We start from the raw sequence: 12,339 nt of genomic DNA, 5'->3' as shown, positions 1-12,339 counted from the left end.
GGGGGGAGGACAGAGAGAGGGAGACACAGAATCCGAAGCAGGCTCCAGGCTCTGAGCTGTCAGCACAGCTCCTGATGTGGGGCTCGAACCCACAAACTGTGAGATCATGACCTGAGCTGAAGTTAGGTGGCTCAACCGACTGAGCCACCCAGGCGCCCCTACTGTATAACTTTTTATGTATTTTGGTTTTGACCCATGACAACATAGTATCTATTCAGAAAATGAAATTTTGAAAGATGATTAAATATGTTTAACAGCAAAACTTCAGTAACTCAGGTCCTATATATTGGGCATTTCTGGTGAATTGTATATGTTAAAGGAAGGGGTGATGAAATTATATCTTCATTCTATGGGGAAGAGAGAATATGCAGAGACAGAGACAGTGTTGTTTTTCCAAGTCTGCAGCTCCTGTGGGAGAGTGATGGGAACAAAAGAGGGACATGCCCCTATCCTCATTTTAGCTTTATTCAGGTCCCCCACAGGAATTTCAGTGCACATGCAAGTTTTTAACAAAAGCCGAAAACGATTGGAGGTTTATGCATTCAACAAACGTATATTAAGGACCTACTATGGAGACACAGACATTATTAACAGTCAATTCCAATCCAGTGGTCAGAGGGCAGGCAGTAGGATGGTGTGATAGTGGTCAGAAAGTTGGTGTGGTAGTAGGTAGGCACAACACGACATGAGCATAGAGGAAAGCCAGGTCCAGGCTGGGAAGGTACGTGTGTGCATGGGTGGGTGGGGTTGGGGTTGGGTGTAGATGTCAAGGAAGGATGCCCCAGCAGGACAGAGGTAACCTGAGTTTTGAAAGACTACCAGGAGTTAAGTGAAGAGGAAGATGGGAGGGGATCCAGAGAAGGTGCTTGAGCTGTGTAGGGTCAGAGTCATGTTTCCCCCAACTTGTAGGCTGGGCATCGGGGAGGAGATGGCAGTGATAACGCTGGAGAGGAGACAGAGACCAGATTATAAAAGTCCTTGAATGCAGGGTTCAAATTCTGTTCCAAATGTGAAGGGTACTTATGTATTAGGTTTGGTTTGTAGACAGAGGTGAATCTGGATATGCCACGAAGTTCCAGGTACCACTGGGGAGAGAGATGTAATAATTTGCACGGGAATTATTGCTTGTGATTGTTATTGACTGCCCTAAAATGTACAGCTGCTTACTCTTTTCTAGTAATACATACAATTATTGTTACTATTATGTTTGTTACTATTATTTTTGAGAATGAAGACAAAGTAGTATTGTCTCAATCTGAGTGCTAACAGGAAACGGATGGCATGCTCAAAGTGGGATGATTCTAGGAGGGCTGATTTACAGAGGGCTGATGTACACCTTACAAGGTGTGGGCCTGGAGTCATGGCATAGAACGCTGTGGTAACCGGGGTCTTGTAGGCTGTTACAGACTGAATGTTTGCATTCCCCCCCACAAATTCATGTGTTGAAGCTCTAACCCCTAGTGTGATGGGATTAGGAGGTGGAGCCTTTGGGAGGTAAGTAGGTTTAGATGAACTGATGCAGGGGTCATCATGATGAGATCAGTGCCCTTATGAGAAGGGACCAGAGAATGTTCTCTGTCTCATATTCTCTCTCTCTCTCTCTCTCTCTCTTGCTCTGGGCCATAGCAGGAAGCTGGCATCTTGATCTCAAACTCCCCAGCCTCTCGCACCGTGAGAAATAAACTTCTGCTGTTAAGCACCCACTCTGTGGTATTTTGTGATGGTGGCCAAACTAAGGCAAGGTCACACAGGCAAGGGCAGGGAACCGCTATTTGAATCTGGAAGGAGTGAGACAGTCGTGTAGATGGGCCAGATTGAGAGGAGCAGTGAACTCCTGTTAGGATCTCCCAGGGAGTGAACCAGCACAAGAAATATCCTGACTTCTGTCTCATGTCCAGACATTCAGAGGGCTGAGAGGTCCAGAATGTAGGTCAGTCGTCAGGGGCTAAACGCAGGGTACAGAAGGATAGAGCATGAGTCTAAAGGGGCAAATGATAGATACCCAGCACAAACATTATAATTAAATTTCCCTCAACTTCTCCTTTCTTGTGTGTCTCCTCCCTCCCCAAAAAAAGTAAGAGAGAAGAGTTTTGCTAGGAGTTAAGCAAGGCTAACTACTGTAGCCATGTATAATGGCTCAAATACTTGCCGGCTTATTTCTTGTTCACAGAACAGTGCTAGGGAACCCCCACCAGTCAGTGGGGGTGCTTCCTCTTGCAGTCATTTGAGCGCTGGAGCTGGTGGAGGCTCTGCTGTCTTTAACTGGTGGCTTCTGGGGCTGCCCTGGTGGTCTTCTGCATTGCTGCCAGCTGCAAGGGGGGCAGAGGGCAAGACGGCCCAAGCATGAGAGGTGTTAATGGCCTGGGCCGGGCAGTGGCACCCAAGACTTCAGCTGTGACTCAGTCACATGGAGGCTCCCAATGGCGAGGAGGGCCGGGGCACGTGGTACTGCCACGTGCCCAAGAAGACGAGAGCACAGTAAGAAGCAGCTGGCATCTCTGCCGTGGTGTAGAAATAATGTCCTTTAGCAAAAGTTGGCTCGAACCACACTCTAAATAGATGTATGAATTTTACTTCCAGCTCTTAACTGACATCTCGCAAAGTGTAGTGCAGAGCACGATCTAAATCACTAGCGATCTGCATTAGCCGAGGATGTCAAATTTTAATTTCAAAACTTATAGCTCCTTTATTTTACTTTCCTTACAGGGCAACCGCTCTCTGCTTCCAATTTATAGCCCTTTTTTTGGGTGGTGTCATCCTCCTACAGCATAGGTGAAGGAGTCCAATCAGGTGTTTGAAAGTTGTAAGAGCACATCAGGAACATACACTGCCAAGAATCACAGAGGTCGATCACATAAGAGAGAGGAAGGATTCTGTTGAGATGGCCTGGCATTATAGTCACAGTATTGTAACATAGCCCATCATGGATCCATTAACAAAATTGATCATCCAAAGGACTTTTATTGTCTAACCTGTCCTCTTGAAGGAACTTGATGTTCCCCTGCATGGCAATTCACTCCTTCCTCGTGGGCTACTGTGTGCGTGCTATTTTTTGTGTCCATCAAAGTGAATTATACATCCTCAGTTAAAGCTCTCACCATCTTGAGAACAGATTCCCTGCCTTATTGCTTTTATCCTCAGCCTCTAATGCACCACGAGGCACGTGCAGGCAATACATTTGAATGAAAGGAGTACAGTTTCATCTTGGGTCTCTGAAAATACTCTCTTATTGATGGATATAATAATCATCGTCCTTAAACTTAACATTACACATCTGCCTGTCTCACCCTTCTATTTGGAAAAAAGAAAAAAAAAGTGGCCAGTGTTCTGGGGTGATGGCCTTTTTTGTTTTTTGTTTTTTTAATCTAGCTGTAACAATCATTTTAGCATGCCTTCACCTTTATTCAACCATATTAAGATGCAAACATACCCTAACAATCAAAAGTTATTAAAAAAATTAAACAGGTAGAGGAAGTCAAATCTGATTTGCAAGCCCCAAAATCTCACAACTGTTTGCCAAACTGTTATTAGTAATACTGCTGTTCTTTCCTTAAAACATTTTTAATTAAAGTATGATCAACATGCACAAAAAGCTATAAATAGTTAATGTATACATCTTGATGAATTTTTTTAAGTTTATTTATTTTGAGGGAGAGAGCAAGTGGGCAGGAGCAGAGAGAGAGAGGAGGAGAGAGCAAGAAAATCCCCAACAGGCTCCGCACCACCAACACAGAGCCCAACGTGGGGCTTGAACTCACAAACTGCGAGATCATGACCTGGGCTGAAGTTGGACGCTTAACTGACTGAGCCACTCAGGTGTCCCACATCTTGATCAATTTGAAGGTAAGCGTACACCCATGAAAATGTCACTGTAATAAACAATGCCATAAACTTAACCATGGCCTCTAAAAGTTTCCTTCCTCCCTCTTTTTCTTGTTCTTTTGTGATAAGAACATTTACTATAAGATCTACATCTTAACAATTTTCAAAATACACAGTATAGTATTATCAACTGTCTGCTTTATCCTGTGTACTTGAGGATTTATTCATCTTGCAAAACTAAAGCTATATATCCTTTGGCCAGTAATTGCCGGATTCCCTCTCCACCAGCCCATGGTAACCATCACGCTATTCTGCTTCCATCACTGCTCTTTATGTAAACAAATTAATTATTTCATAGATATTTGATCTTGATTAAGTAATTGTTGGATAAAAGATACTTTTAACTCTGTGTAAACTACATCACAGTTTATAGAAGCAATAGGAATTCCATGCTATTTTTTCCCCTTAATTGTGTGTTTGTGTATGTTTAAGAAAACATACTCACAGTTAGTTGAGTGTCTGACTCTTGATTTTGGCTCAGGTCATGATCCCAGGGTCGTGGGATGGAGCTCTGCGTTGGGCTCCACACTAAATGTGGAACCTGCTTAAGATTCTCTCTCTTTCTCCCTCTGCCCCTCTCCTCTGCTCTCGCACACACTCTCTCTCTCTCTGAAATAAAAAATAAAAACCCCCAAAACAAAAAATAACACACACTTCAAATAACACAAAAGGGGTATATACTTCAAAATATCTCCCTGGTACTGTTGTCCCCCCTCCTAGTGCCCTTCATCAGAGGCAGCAGGTGATACTTAGACAGACTTCTAAGCATATGCAAGAAAGTAGTTTTTAAAGAATTACATATGTGTTAGAAACATGATTTTAAAGGGCTTTTATTTGGGACGTAGGATAATGAAACATTATTTGAGTCATTAATTTTCATGTAAGTCATTGGAGATGATCCTCTTTAATAGCATCTGTAAAGAACTTAATTGCATCTGTATGGATCTTATTTTCAAACAAGGTCACATTCATAGGTACTAGAGATTAAGACTTGAACATATCCTTTTTGGGGACACAATTCAATCCACTACAAATACCCATGTGTAGTCACAGGTTCTTCCCTGGCCTATCATCAGGCGCCTGGGATTCCTCCAGATATCCATGGGGCGGGGCCAGATGGAATATACTCTAGACATGAACAAGATCTCCATCTGGAAGACATTAAAGGTGTGGACCTTATTCTGGGATTCTCTTCCCTCCTCTTTCTTCTCTTTCCCTATAAGTGTTTATTGAGGGCTTCCTATAGGCCGGTGATAATTCTAGGTTCCTGGGGATTTAATGGTAAGTAAAACAAAGTTCTTACCTTTATTAAGCTAATATTCTAGTGGGAAGACAAATGATGAAATCTTTCAGATGATAAGGAAAAAACCCACAAAGGACTGGAAGAGAGAACAACACTACTTTAGACAGGAAGATCACAAGAAGGGTCTCTGATGAGCAGAGACCTGAATGAGAGAAGGACCCAGCCATGCAGTGATCCTTGGCAGAGGGAACAGGTGCAAAGGTCTTGTGATTGTTATAAAAAATATGTCCATTAAGGCATGAAACCCTTCAAGAATCAGAACTTAATCCCCCTGCCCTTGGGTGTGGGCTGAATTTGAAATAAATAGAATATGACAGAACTGATGGTATGTTACTTTTGTAGTTTGGTTTTATTTATTTTTTAATTTTTAAATTAAAAAAAATTTAATGCTTATGTATTTTTGAGAGAGAGAGAGAGAGAGAGAGAGCAAGCAGGGGAGGAACAGAGAGAGGAGGAGACACAGAATCTGAAGCAGGCTCCATGCTCTGAGCTGTCAGCACAGAGTCTTGACGTGGGGCTTGAACCCATGAACCATGAGATCATGACCTGAGCCAAATTCAGACGCTTAACTGACTGAGCCACCCAGGCACCTCCTGCAGTTAGGTTTTTTTGTTTGTTTGTTTGTTTTATAATTTATTTATTTATATCCAACTTAGTTAGCATATAGTGCAACAATGATTTCAGGAGTAGATTCCTTAATTCCCCTTACCCATTTAGCCCACCCCCCCCCCCCACCCCTCCAGCGACCCTGTTTGTTCTCTATGTTTCAGAGTCCCTTATGTTTTGTCCCCTCCCTGTTTTTATATTATTTTTGCTTCCTTTCCCTTTTGTTCAACTGTTTTGTCTCTTAAAGTCCTCATATGAGTGAAGTCATATAATATTTGTCTTTCTCTGACTAATTTCACTTAGCATAATACCCTTCAGTTCCATCCACATAGTTGCAAATGGCAAGATTTCTTTTTTTTTTGATTGCCAAGTAATACTCCATTGTGTATATATATATATATATATATACCACATCTTCTTTATCCATTCATCCATCGATGGACATTTGGGCTTTTTCCATACTTTGGCTATTGTCAATAGCACTGTTATAAACATTGGGATGCACGTGTGCCTTTGAAACAGCATACCTATAGCCCTTGGATAAATACCTAGTAGGACAATTGCTGGGTCGTAGGGTAGTTCTATTTTTCATTTTTTTAAGGAACCTCCATACTCTTTTCCAGAGTGACTCCACCAGCTTGCATTGCCACCAACAATGCAAAAGAGATCCTCTTTCTCCACATCTTCACCAACATCTGTTGTTGCCTGAGTTGTTAATGTCAGCCATTCTAACAGGTGTGAGGTGGTATATCATTGTGGTTTTGATTTGTATTTCCCTGATGATGAGTGATGTTGAGCATTTTTTCATGTGTTGGTTGGCCATCTGGATGTCTTCCTGGGAGAAGTGTCTATTTGCCCTTTTTGCCCATTACTTCACTGGATTATTTTTTGGAAGTTGAGTTTGGTAAGTTCTTTATAGATTTTGGATACTAACCCTTTATCTGATATGTCGTTTACAAATATCTTCTCCCATTCTGTCGGTTGCCTTTTAGTTTTGCTGATTGTTTCCTTCGCTGTGCAGAAGCTTTTTGTTTTGATGAGGTCCCAAGAATTCATTTTTGCTTTTGTTTCCCTTGCCTCCAGAGACATGCTGAGTAAGAAGTTGATGCAGCCAAGATCAAAGAGGTTGTTGCCTGCTTTCTCCTCTAGGGTTTTGATGGCTTCTGTCTTACAGTTAGGTCTTTCATCCATTTTGAGTTTATTATGTGTATGGTGTAAGAAAGTGATCCAGGTTTATTCTTCTGCATGTCGCTGTCCAGTTTTCCCAGCACCACTTGCTGAAGAGACTGTCTTTATTCCATTGGGTATTCTTTCCTGCTTTGTCAAAGATGAGTGGCCATATGTTTGTGGGTCCATTTCTGGGTTATCTATTCTGTTCCATTGATCTGAGTGTCTGTTTTTGTGCCAGTACCATACTGTCTTGATGATTACAGCTTTATAGTACAACTTGAAGTCCAGGATTGTGATACCTCCAGCTTTGATTTTCTTTTTCAAGATTGCTTTGGCTATTTGGGGTCTTTTCTGGCCCCATACAAATTTTAGGATTGTTTTGTTCTAGCTCTGTGAAGAATGCTGGTGTTATTTTGATAGAGATTGCTACAGTTAGATTTTAAAGAGATTGCAGCTTCCATTCTGGATTGCTCATTTTCTCCCATACCACTCTCCCTAGGGACAGCCAACTGCCAGGAGGACTGCTCTGTTCTCTACAGAGAGGCCTGTGTGGCAAGGAGCTGAGGGCAGTGTCTGGGCAGCATCCAGGAAGGAAGTGAGGCCCTTAGTCCAAAAATCCATGAGGATCTGTGGCCTGCCAACAACCTTGTGGGTGATCCTAGAAGGGGATCCTCCCCTAGTTTAGCCTTCAGATGAGACTGCAGCCATAGCCCAAAGCTTCACTACACTCTCATCCAAGACCTCCAGTCAGAACCAGCCAGCTAAGCCACTCCCAGCTTTCTGACCCTTAAAAACTGTGAGAAATTATAAACCTTTGTTATTTTAAGCTGCTCAGTGCATTTTATGAAGCAACGTGTAATTATTTAGGCCCCGAGGCTGCAGCTCGCTTGCCAAGTTGGAGAAATAGCAAGGAGCCTCACATAGTAAGACAAAGTGGGCAGGAGTGGGCACAGGAGGTGATGATGTCAGAGGGCAAATGGGAGACCGGCTCGTGGAGAGTCTTGTGAGCAGCAGTAATGACTCTGGCTTCTAGTCTGAAGGAGGTGAGGATCCCGGTTGCAGAGTTTTGAGTAGAGGAGTGGCACGATAAACGGATCGACGTGATGGCACAGATGTTTGGGGAGTTTGAATGTGGGAGGCCAGTGGGGAAGCTGCCAAACCAGGAGACTGCCTGCATTGGCGAGGACGTGGTGATGGTGCTGAGGGCTGACAGGGCTCCAACAGGCCCTGAAGTTGGAGTCAGTCACAGAGGAAAAGATGGCACATTTCTGAAGAGTCTGGCCTGCATGCTAGAATTAGAAGAATTCTATGAAGCTTCAGGGGGAAAAGATGAAGTAATAAAATTGGTTTCCAAAGTACCTGGCAGCTCTCTTCTCTGAACTTTGGGCTTCTTAGGGAGACTCTTGTTTGTCCTCACAGATGTGTCTTCATGTTCCTTTTCCTCTTCCACTTCCTACCTATGAAAATCTCCTCACAGGGAAGAATCTATCAACTTGTTCCCAGTGAGGTATAAATAATTGATGAGATAAAAATCAATAGCATTTCTTTACACTAGCAATAAGCAACTGGAAAGTATGTAATAGAAAAATAAGATATCTTTCACATAAGCAACAAAAGCTGCAAGTGACTCTAGGAATTAAAGAAGACACTTGAACTCTAGGAGGAAAAATTTTAAACTCTATTAAGGGACATAAAAGGGAGCACCCGGCTGGCTCAGTTGGTGGAGCATGTGACTCTTGATCTCAGGGTTGTGAGTTTGAGCCCCAGGTTGGGCGTATAGATGACTTAAGAATAAAATATTTTTTTAAAAAAAGGACATAAAAGACCTGAATAAATGGAGGGGTATATCATGAACAGAAGAGCTTAATCTTACGAAAATGAAGATTCTCTCCAAATTAATGTATGAATTCAATCTTATCAAAATAGCAGGTTTTGTTTTGTTGGTTTGTTTTTGAGAAACACTGAAAAGTTATTCGGAAATTTATTTGGAAAAACAAGTTCATGATTTAGCTAAGTCTACTTTGAAAAAGAAAGACATAGCAGTGATATTTAAGACATACTACTAAGCCACAGTCATTTCAGACATGATACTGATTCAAGAACAGACAAATGGATATTTGGAACGGAGTAACAGGTGGCTTAGAGACAGAGCTGTGCTTAGATTAAAACTTGGTTCCCACATATAAATGTGGGAAAGGACAGACTGTTTACCAGGTGAGAAAACTGGCTCACTATATTGAGAAAGATAAAAACGAATCCCTACCTACTGTATAGACAAATGTTAGCTCCCAAAGGGTTAAAGATCTATTTTCAAAACGATCATGAAGTTAGTAGAAAAAGTAGAAATCGTTGTGACCTATATCACACGTGGGGAAGGACGTCTTAAAATGCAAAAAGCACAAACCAAGAGATGAAACAAAATTTGCTGGACATTGTTGAGGTTGCACTTTCTGTTCTTGCTGCAGCCGTAGAGTGCTGGGCCTCCAGGGTCCCCTGTGCAGACAATGTGATCTGGGCCAACCCAGTAGCTCTTCAGAGTGGTCCATTCCACTGATGGGGAAGTTTGCCCCCAGAGACTGAGGCATCCTTTACTCACCCAATCTGACACACTGTGCAAATGGGACCCCATCTTTGTCACTTCCAGAAAAGCTGTAAACCCTGTCCCTTCCTAGCTAAGCTACCCAGGCTTGGGGAGATGCTTAGTTCCAAGCCTAGCCTCTATCCAGTCCTCCTTTGGACTTACTTAAATCAATCCTCCATGTTGGGCCTCAAGTACAAAAACTCTTTACTTTTCATTGGGAGAAAATAGTAAGGACCACCCAGATTTTTAGAATTAACACACAACACATTAAGCACATATAACACAATGAATAATTGAGGGGGAAAAAAGCCTGATGTAACATTTATTTCCTCCTGCTCTCCATCATCACAATGGGTTTTGAAAATTTAGAGAAGTCTTTACTTCATTCAGGCCCCCATTTATTTATTCAGGGTGCCATTTTGATTTCGGCTTTTATACTTGGGGCATCTAAGGGCCTTTGGAATTACTCTGAGATTTGGAAATGAATATCGGAGTGTTTCTTGTCTGGCACCCACTCAAGTTACAGGGGTACATATATTAAGTTGTTGGACAAGGAGAACCCAACCCATGCCTCAAACATCCCACAGCCCCCAGTGGTGGATGACTGACAGAGACTAATGTGGCGGGAAGTGCTAAGTCTAAGGAGGCATGTGCAAATGTGGTGTGGGATGTCACCTTGAGCATTACAATTACTATGAGGCAGAGCTTTCCCTGGACAATGCTATTGTTCTGTGTTTTGAAGCTAATTGCACTTTTAGATAAAATCCTATTTTAACTATTAGAACTCTAGAGTTCATGAAAGTAATTAGTAATACTAGTCGGTTTTGAACATACTCAAAAAGAAGTGATTGTAATCAACCCAATGTAGAAATTACCAAAAAAAAAAAAAAGCCAAAATAATGAAAAGACAAGATATAACTTTGACCAAACTAGGCACCATCTTTAATTCTGTACTAATTTGGAAGATTTTCATTGAAAGCAATAGCCAGTCTGACTCAGACTGGTTTTAAAAATAAGGAAATGTGTTGGGGTGCCTGGGTGGCTCAGTTGGTCAAGCGTCTGACTACAGCTCAGGTCATGATTTCATGATTTGTGAGTTCAAGCCCTGTGTTGGGCTCTATGCTGACAACTCAGAGCCTGGATCCTGCTTCGGAGGCTGTGTCTCCCTCTTTCTCTGCTTCTCCATTCCACCGCCCCCCTTGTCTCTCAAAAATAAGTAAACATTAAAAAAAACAAGGAAATGTGCTAATTCATATAATAGGAGCTCCAAATATATGGCAGGCTCAACGATATCATCAGCCACCTAGGTTTTTTCTGCCTCTCATTACTGTTGTCCATAGGATTCATCTGAAGCCTGGTTCCCCTTGTGTTTCTAATATGGCTGCTCATAGCAATTTTGGCTACATGATTCTTTGTTTGTATGCACTAGATGAGAAAGCAAGTAAAATCCTGATGGACCAACTCAGTTCATATGCCCACCTCTGGTTCAGTAGCTGTCACCAAAGGGATTGCTATATGTTGTTTGGCTTAAACCTTGGTTACTGAACCAAACTCAGCCAAAAGGGGAACAGGAATTACTGAAATTGGTTTAGGTTAATCAGAGCACTTTCCTAGAGCAGAATTAGAGGAGATGGAACCATCTCTTGAATCTCTCGGGCTGCATATAAGGGTATTGGATACCTCAAGAAAGTTGGGATTCTGTTGGGAAAGAGGGAGAGGGGAATGGATATGGAACGGGCAACCCAAAGTGACAACTTCAAGGCCTGATCTACAATAAAGGGAAGGGCTGCCGGATGCGGTGCAAAGAGGGCTGGTGAAGACACCAGCAGGGATGCCTGCAGTGTGGGTCTCAGACAAATTCCCCCACATAGTATGCCACGAGGGAGAATTCAACACTCCCTCATTAGAAACGTTGGGAACAGGATGCTTAGGCTGACTGTGGGAGTTTCCAGATGGCACTGAGAAGCAGCAGGAGAGGTGGGGTTAAATGAAGAAACACACACTCTTGCCATATTTGTAGGAAGCAGTCTGTCAGTGAAGTAGGTAGGGTAGGGAAAAAATACCTATGAATTGTGAACAGCCCCATAGTTGTTGACCACTGCAGACTCTGGAGTAGAAAGGGCTAAAGCATTACACACACACACACACACACACACACACACACACACAATTTTGTGTTATAAGGAACCGGGAAGAATTTTTGCCAGCTAACACCAGTTCAGTTCCTCCTTCACCCACACCTCCCACAGATTGCTCTTTCAGGCATACTCCCCTCCTGTCTGGGTCTGCCACTTGTTAGCTGTATGACCTTGCAAACTTGTTGAACCTCTCTGTATTTCATTTTTCTCTTCTGTACATTGGTTTAGGTTATCAGGATATCCTTCTGTATCAGGATAATAGTAATAGTGACCCTCCTAGGGCTGTTGTGAGGACTAAATAAGTTGATACATACAAAGCACTTAGAAAAGTCCTTGGAACTTAGTAAGCACAATGTAACTCTCTCTATATACCAGTATATGCAGGGTATAGACATTTTGAACAGATCTAAACCTGTGAATTGCTGTGGACAGTGACTCTTTTGTACTTCCCATGTTCTTCCTTTTTGAATGGGAGTGTTTCTAACTGTTATCCTTTGCCTGCTCCCCCCCCCCCCCTCACGCCACCCTGCCACCCTGCATGTTAGGTACATGGGCAAATGACAGCTCACATTTGTCTCACAGGTCCACAGATGAGCAGGAATTGTGGTCCAGGAGCTGGACTTCATGAACTGCACCTGCGGAACCTCAGCCACACCTGG

Source organism: Panthera uncia (assembly GCF_023721935.1).
Source record: "Panthera uncia isolate 11264 chromosome B3 unlocalized genomic scaffold, Puncia_PCG_1.0 HiC_scaffold_1, whole genome shotgun sequence".
Taxonomy (NCBI): domain Eukaryota; kingdom Metazoa; phylum Chordata; class Mammalia; order Carnivora; family Felidae; genus Panthera; species Panthera uncia.
This window is presented reverse-complemented; position numbering follows the sequence as displayed.